Source organism: Aphelocoma coerulescens, chromosome 2 (genome assembly GCF_041296385.1).
Source record: "Aphelocoma coerulescens isolate FSJ_1873_10779 chromosome 2, UR_Acoe_1.0, whole genome shotgun sequence".
NCBI classification, from domain to species: Eukaryota; Metazoa; Chordata; class Aves; order Passeriformes; family Corvidae; genus Aphelocoma; species Aphelocoma coerulescens.
The window spans coordinates 70,825,282-70,834,164 of record NC_091015.1 but is presented as its reverse complement, the minus strand read 5'-3'; the positions used below and the strand labels follow the sequence as shown (position 1 = coordinate 70,834,164).

The following is an 8,883-nucleotide window of genomic DNA, read 5'->3' as shown; positions in this document are numbered from 1 at the left end:
GTTACTTCTCACTTCTAAACATGGCTAGTGTTAAAAACAGCACCGAGGCAGCTGGAAAAGAGACCTTTTACACCCAGGAGACCTGTGGCCTGCAGATCAGCAGTGCCATTTTTAACCCACTCATAAGCCCAGCTGAAGTCACAAGAAATAGCTTTCCCAGTAAACTGCAGAGAGCAAATGAAAGCTGATAATTCAGGGTGTCAGCTTGGAAGAGTCATCTTCTAGTGGATTAACCACTAGAAGGATTACTCAGAAAATTTTGGCAGGCAAAAAAACCTGGGAAACTGCCTGAACTGTGAGAGTAACTAAAAGTTTCAAGCATCCATACAGATAGGCCATAGGAGTGTGGTGCACAAAAAGAGATAGTATCCTGAGAACAACCAGCACCTGACTTTACAGGAAAAGGTACGGCACACCTTAGCAGAATAATCTGCTCATAGGCTGGAGGTGTATTTCTAAATCTTCTCTGTTGTTTGTGACCTGAAGCACGAGGGTTTATATCCCCTTTAAAAATGTTTTATCCTTCCTGATGCAACTCTGGAAGCTTTTTATGATTGAGATAAATCTACAGTCTTCTTCCTAGCTTTTTCAATTCATTGTAATTTTGTAGCAATGAGCAACACAGGTTAATTTTGTACCATATTAAAATGCATCCTTATACATCCTACATACACCAAGTACATTTGAAACTCAACAAGTAATAAGCAGGAAACCCCAAAGTATGTTCTCTGTAAAATGTAAATTTTATTTTAATTATAGGTGTGTCTACACCAAAAAGCATCTGTAAAGCTAACCTGTAGGAATTATGTTATGAAAACTTGAAGGGGTGACATAAGTTGTATCAACCAAAGAAATTTTCCCCAGTAGAACTGTGTGCTGAATAATTTGTCTTGCTCATACTCTCTTCTGATGCAGCTATACTGGCAAAACTTTCAGCTATGGCACAAACTAGTATCCAATTGCCTTTTCTTACTTAATATAATGATTTGGTAAAAATAATATTAATAAAAATTCACAGTAGCAATACTTAAGTCTTCTTATGTACAGTCTTCTGCAATAAAACTGTCTAATTACTGTGCAGCATAGGAGTGGCTTTAATATAATTTTCCAAGAGAAATGTATTATTAGGAAAGAGTGGAGTGGCACATTCACAATTTAATTTTCTGTCTCATTATTTTTTACTTTGTCTTTCAGCATTAGTGTTCCCTTTGCTTGTCTAACCACACTACCAACAGAGAAGACACAATTTTTTAAAAAATAAATTATGTTTTAATTTTTAAAATATATGTTGCCCATAGCTCCCAACACTGCCTGTGCTGTGGCTCCTGGGACTTTAACTATGAATTGTCCCTTGAGTTAATAACTATTATATATGCAATGAGATCCTGTATGGATGTAAGTCAGCAGACAGGCATGATATGGCTTTGCATCTCATTACAGTTCCTGATGCAGGAATGGTTTAGGATGGGAAGAGGCATCAAGAGACATTAACGTTACTAGAATGCAATTCTATGACTACTTTGGGCCATATGATAACATTATAGCTAATAGCTGTTTTTGTGGTGACTTACTAGGTGATCCAGAGTCCCGGCTCAAAATGTCGGAGGCACACAATCTAATGCCACTTTTGTCTTACTGTGAATTACACTCTGCACCAAATCTTCATCAAACAGTTTGACTGTTCTGAACTGATATTCTTGAGCCAAAACTCACTTAAATTCACAGGATATTTTGTTACTGATTATGTGGCATTTGCATCTCATATTTCTTCAGGGTGAAAATGTATTGGGCTGCTTCCATGTCCAGCAGTCTCAGAAAATATTTATGAATGGTGGCCTAAATACTGCAAGTGAGTTTTGATTTTGTTTTCAGTCAGAGTAGATTCAGTCAGGAAACAATATTCCCTCAGCCAGCAAAGTGCAGCTGATTCTCAAGTATTTGTCAGCTTTGAAACAATATACACCTACACCCACACAAGAACTTATGGCAGGAAATGAAGAAGGATATAGCCAATTGTACCTGTCAGGAAATGCAGGTGAAGAATATAGTTGCTGAAATGAGATTTTTGCAAAGTTTAACACTTTTTCAAGTGTGGAAAAACCTTTTTCTTCCTAAACAGGTCACAAACTAATTTTATATCTCATACAAAACTTCTCATGATCACATAATCTTTGATTCACTTAAAAGCCAGAAGCTGAGGTGCCAATATCCGTGCTATTGTCTGTGTTTCAGCAGACATTGCTTAGAGTAATAGTACAAAAAATGGTTGTCTTTTTTTCCTGAGAGACTGCTATTTTCAGTCTCCAAAACCACAGTCAATAATAATAAAAAAGCAAAAAGTATCTTCTTCAACAACAATCTTTGCAAACAGGGCCATGTAAGTGAGGTCATAAGTATACATAAATATTTTGTGTATGTTTGTACACAGACACAGACACATACACATATATGAAAATAGAAAAAAATGTTTTAGTTTTATATCCCAACGAATTTTCACCCACAGAAACAACAGAAATTATCAACAGACATAAAACTTTAGCCTGCGTAAATTAAATGGTTCTGCTGCATTAACTTCATAAAACCATAATCCTCTCCTCCATAAACTATTACATGCACTGCAACATATCTGATTTATGGGGTGTAGAATCGATGGGAAAAAATTAATGCTTGAAAAACATATTAGAGACATTATTGAACAGATTTTAATTGAGATTTGATTTCAATGCCCCTTATCCCCATGATTAATGGGTCCTACCCCTTGACTCCAGCAGGCAGAAAAGGGAGTCTTTAATATGACAATTAAGTATCTGTCTTTAGGTTTTATGTAGCTCTCTCCTCAGATCACTTCATCAGTACAGTGTGGCTTTTGTGCAGATTAAATTGAGACTCAATTTTCTCTATTTTCCAGCACTTACTTATGTTTTATGACAAGCACTAAATCAATTTTATGCTATTATTGATTTTTTCTTAAATGGACACAAACCATTTCGCCTTTTGCCCTTCTTTTCTACTTTCCTTCTATTTCCTTTTTTCACTGTATGCTTGATATACAGCGAGCTGAAGAAATTTCAAACGTTTCCGGAGATTTCTACAGGTCGTGCCAATTCATTCACTTTTTACAACATCAGAATTGACAAAGTTAACCTGGAATTCTATCAAAATTTATAAACTTGTATATTCTTTTAATGTGGCAAAGTTGACAGGTCGGGCTTCTTCCCCCACCTTATCCTTTAAAAAAAAATAAGAGACAGCGTTCAAGGTTAGATCCTCCTCTTTTTCAATTAAAAAACAAACCAAGACAAAACAAACCACAGCAGACAATCTTACAAAGAACTTCTGAAATATTTGAACTGCAGCTTCAGCTATAATTTTTGAAATGGTCTTGAAATCTAATTAATACATCGATGCAGGGAGAACCTATTTCATGGCTTGCAGGGGAAAAGGGCATTATCTGCAAGGTGCAATAACTCCTCTGAGATGTGGCAACACTGAGTGGTACACCATGCAATTAAGAAGCTCTTGGTTCTTTAAGGCTCTATCCTGTCTGACCTATGGCAAAAATTAACAACTGCCTTGGGCAATAAAAGTTGCACAATTTGTAATCAGATAGCTTACTTTTTTTGGCAGAAAATTATACATTAAGAAGGATCAAAGAGAGAAAGAAGAAATGTAATTCAGATAACAAAATGGGCTAGCCTTTTGGTTTTCTGGCTGTTTAGGGCCATGGAGGAGGTTATGAAGGATTCTCCTCTTTCTTTGTTTGAAGTTCAGCATACCTGACCTCAAGTGATAAAACTGATCTCTAAAACAAGTACAGTAGTTTCACTTTGTTGAAAAAGCAATAAAGCCTTTCACTGTGATGGATATTTGCCTAATAACATCTTACTTGCAAACCCTCAAAATTTTTAAAAATGTGTATATAGATTTTTTTTTTTTTTCCTTCTAGGTAACACAAGCTTGCCTACTGAATAAAAAAATGATGCTACCTGAAGGATGTCTGTCATGGCAACTTTGTGCAGCTGATGCTTCCTTCAACTTGAAGGGAAATCTACAATGCCATGAGTGACAGATTTTGGGCTGAATGGCAGGTTTTTGGCTCTTTCTAAGTGTGATTTTATAGTCTGTGCCCACTTGTGTTTACAGTTAATATATGTTCACACTGCATGTGTAAGGTGAATGGAGATGTTTCCTTATGGACTTTCATAAGCTTTCCTAGGGGGAAAAAAAAAGTGCAACCAAATTAGGGAAAGAAAAAAAAAAAAAACAAACAACAAAAAACCAAACCAAAACAAAAAACCACACAAAGAAAAAAAAAACAATCTGATTAAGAAGAAATCTTAAATCTCACCATATTAGAGATGCTGGGATGAAGTTCTCTATATGTCATGGAGATCGGACAATGATCCAGTAAGTGGGAGAAAGTTTGGAGCTATGTCATGATGCTGTATCTCCCTTAATTTCTAGAATGTTGTTCCCTTCATGCAAGAAACATGCCAGTAATGTCAACTTCCATGAGTAACAGTAGACTTGAGGGTTTTTTCTTTAATTCTTGACTTTTTTTGCATTGCAATATGAAGAGCAATGTCACAAATCAGCTTGCATGTTTCCTTTCTACTTCATGTAAAAAGAAAGCTTTCCTTGCAAGTGCCAGATGCATGCAATGTTGTGAATTCTGTATTCCTGTAGCTAAGAGCTGAGGTGCCCTGAAGTCTCTGCTTCTAGGTGGAATTCAGTCAGACTGCTCATACGTCAGTGATTCCTCAGCTGTAGAGTAATACAGAATGAAGATGCACCATTTCAACCCTTTGGAGAAACAGCTGGTTTGAATCTTAGACTAAAGGCTCCTTAATAATTTGCTCCACTTGGTTCTGGCTCATATATTGCCATTTTCTGTTTTTACTATCAATTCTGTTAGTATTGACACTGTTATTACTACTGTTACTATAATAATACTAATCACCACATTTTGTGTACATGAGCACCCTAAGTACCCAAAAGAAACAGAGTACTAGAGTACAGTTTGTGGGTTACAGTATCTTCTCCCTTACACATCTGGTGAGATATTTTTGTCCTAGTGCGTTGTACAGCAGATGGAAGCAAAAGACAATTGAGACAGGGTACCTGTCACTGTGAGAAAGAGCAACTAAAAAGAAAAAATTAAAAATCAGGTAAGCCTCCATATACATACTACAAACCAAGAAAATCCTGTAGTATCTTGTGGATAGTTTCCTTTCATGTACTCAAAACTGGTGTGACTTAAGTTTCCTAAACCTTTGCTTATTTTATTAGCATATTTTTCTCCTGTGACTTATTCTTTTCTCCACCAGTCTTAATTTAGCCATTGTTTCCTTTTTAGAATTGGCTTTTTAAAATGTAAATTATACACTTAAAATCTCTTTTACAACAGAAGCTGTTTTTTCAAGTAGATACAAATAATTTGAGTATACAGTTTAAATGTTTCTAGTTGCTTGCTTTGGCTTCTCTAATTTATGTCATTTTTATTAACCTTATTTAGTTATTTTCTGGCCTTGTGTTTTACATGCCTGTGGTATTCAGACGCATAGGTAAGTACCCAAAAGAAACAGAGTACTAGAGTACAGTTTGTGGGTTACAGTATCTTCTCCCTTACACATCTGGTGAGATATTTTTGTCCTAGTGCCTTGTACAGCAGGCGGAGGCAAAAGACAGTTGAGACAGGGTACTTGTCACTGTGGAAAGAGCAACTGAAAAGAAAAAATTAAAAATCAGGTAAGTGTACTTCTTAGAATATATGAGTTTGGGACAATGTGAGACCTACATGATTTCCAGGCTGAAAAAGCACACGTTCTGCAGAATCCCACTTAAATGCTTTCAGAATAGTAAATCCGCAATAAAATTCCTATATACAATGAAGGGCAAATTACCACAATAGGCTGATCTGTTGAAAAAATCAACCTGCTTATGAAAACAAATGCTCTGTATATGAAATATTAGTGCAGATGAGTACATACTCATTGAAAAATAATTTTTCTTTTATGTAGGCGAATGCCGTCGCATGCTTCAAGTTGAATGGGATTTTCGGTTTAGCTGGAGACGACGGGTTTTGTTTGAAGGCTCCAGAGTTCCTAAGGCAGCCCTTGAAGGAGAGCCAGACAGTACACGGGAGGCACGGAGCCCGCAGATGATCCCAGCGCGGCGTTATCGGCCGGAACCCGCAGGGACCCGGAGACCTTTGTGTTCTGCGCAGGCAGCGGAGATTGTCAGCTTTCTGAAATGAGCTGCAGGCCTAATCTAGGATCGCACCCATTCAGATCAATAAACAGCAGCAGCGCAGCTCACCGGCCCCGTCCACAGGCGCACGGGGCCCTGGCTGTTTCCTGCTCATCCCGGCCTGCAGCGCTGCGCCGGCAGGGCCCCGAGGAGGCCGCGGGGCTCCTGCTGGGTGTCCTTCAGCCTGGCTACCTGTTGGAAGGCAGGACCGTGCCAGGCTGGCCGGGGAACCGCACAACAATTACAATTTCACCTACATCGTGTGCATACAACACGTTTGGGGTATCTGGGGCTGAACATTGCCCGGGCCGGGAATGTTGCCTGGCAACAGGCGACCCCGCAGGGCGGGGCGGGCAGTGTTGCCTCTCCGTTCAAGGAGCCCGGAGGGATTGGTTTGGAAACGGGCTGTTGTTCCTCCTCCTCCCGTTAAATCTGCACGGGTATGTAAGCGAAGTCCCCGCAGAGGAGACGGTGTCAAAATTAGAGGAAGGTGGGGGAAAAAAAAAACAAAAAACAAAAAAAAACATATATATATATATATATATATATATATATATATAAGCAAAAATCAGATAGAGGGTTTAACGAGGTTCATAAAGTCCCCCAGGGAAAACGGCGCTATACCCTGGGGCCCCTACGGCAACGCCCCCTGCACCCCTTGTTCTCCTCGCCTCCCCGTCCCTCTGCAGCGCCTACAGTAAAACACCTTAACTCAGCGCCGGGAGAGAGGAGGGAGGGGAAGGGACCACCTTCAGAGTGCAGCTGGAACTGGAAGCTGTCTGCCTCAGCCGTTAGAAATATGTGGAGAAATTACCTATCATTCCCTGTAGAGACATCCAGCAACCATCCCAACCCAGCTTTTCAGTTCGGTGATAATATGCTCCTATCAGTTTTAATAGCCCCATGCTGGATTCAGGAGGTATTATGGATTGTACAGCAAGCATATTGTCATTAAATTAAATTTTCAGAACATTCCCCAGCTCATCACAAATACCACAGAGAGTAATCATAATCGGTTCTCAACACATGTGTAATTGCCTTCAGCTGGCGTTTTTTACAGTTGACATTGTTCAGCAGTGATAAGGTGATTGGTGATTTGAATACACAGCTTGTTTCATAGCTGCCGTAATTGAAATATGGTATGTGTGAATGGAAGATTACATTAAGACCTAGGATAATCACCTGACATGAGAGTAATTGAGTCTACAATCTGCCACTGAGTCTCTCAGGGAGGGCTGAAATGAAAAGAAGCCATTAGTAGATTATGCCACTGCTGGCTCGGCGCTGCTCGGCTCGGCGCAGCTCTGGCGCGCCGGGATGGCATTCCTGGGCGGCGGGATGGGCACCGCGGGCCGGGCCGGGCTCGGGGCCCCCGCCTCGGGCCAGGCGGCACCGCCGGCAACAACACTGAACTTTTGCTGGGAGCGGGCGGGGCGGGGCGGGAGCCTGACTCCAGAACAAACACTTCGTGCTGGCTCGGGAAATACTGCTTCTTTATCGTCCCTGTGGCGGATACAGGGGGTCGGATCCCTCCATCCCATCCCTTCAGGAAGGGCTCTCTGTGTATAGAAAAAGCACAGCATTAAGTCATTCTGATGGGGCGTAAACAGTCAAACTCTACTATTGTTTAACTCCTTATGGAGGGACCAAGCATGTGGAATCTAAAGATGAAATGAAAATAATGGCCTTATTTCTTAGCAGTTTTCTGGATGTGGGCTGCATGAGATACTCTCTTTAAAAATCAAATTTGGAAGTACACTGAGGTTAATTATGTGATGGGTAACCAAGAGGAACACTTGTATCTAACCTTTAAATATAAATGTAATAAGGTGCCTGCAAATCTGAAACAAATATTTACTCCAGGTGTCCAGACTTAATGGACAAAAGCATAATTGCTTTTTAAGTAGAATATTTTATTTGTTAGTCACTGAGGATTATCTTGTGATGGAATAGTCTGTTTTCCTTTATTTATTTCTTCTTTTGGAAGGCAGTATGCTTTGTTGGATTTTTGTTGTTCTTTTTTTCTTTCCTTTTTTTTTCCAAATCTACTGTATATACAGATCACAAACCCTGAACAAAGAAGAATTACAAACCCAGCTGAGATAAACATGTCAGAATTACTGTTAAGAGGCTGATGCCCAGAGTGTTTAATGGCTTGAAAAGATGATCAAGCATTTATGCAGCTACCCCTTCAAAAATTATCATTGAGCCAATGATAATCCAGTTATAATAATGAGTACTGAGTCAATTAAGCTTAGCATGCAGAGAAACTACTTTTTATTATTAAATAACTTGTTCTCTTGCATCTTAAAAAAAATAAATTTGGAATTATGAAATCACAGACTTTACTGAAAAGCCATAACATTCAGGTTAGAAGCCTATATGAAAAGCCAAATCCAGCATAGCATGACTAACTTGTAGGGTGTAATTCCATCAGGATCTGAGATTCTCCTTTGAGATGTTGTGAATCTTCATTCTGTCACAGTTTTACAGTGTGTGGTAATTTTCTTGGAAATTGCTGTAGGACACACAGCTCGGCACACTGTTTTCTGCACACAACTGGTAGCTAGTTAAGAATTGCTTGGCCAATTTCAATTTTTCCTTACAACCTCTTCAAAATAGGTTTTGTATCTA

The 8,883-nt window shown here is 39.4% G+C and overlaps 1 long non-coding RNA gene across 1 annotated transcript; it reads right to left on the bottom strand.

The window, feature by feature from the left end:
* Positions 1-2,454: 2,454 nt before the first annotated feature.
* LOC138105768 (uncharacterized) lies at positions 2,455-7,181 on the bottom strand. Its single transcript, XR_011148671.1, has 3 exons — positions 7,064-7,181; positions 4,349-6,441; positions 2,455-3,228 (listed from the first exon to the last, which is right to left on the bottom strand). It is a non-coding gene; the product is annotated as an uncharacterized lncRNA (long non-coding RNA).
* Between the last annotated feature and the right edge of the window lie 1,702 nt (positions 7,182-8,883).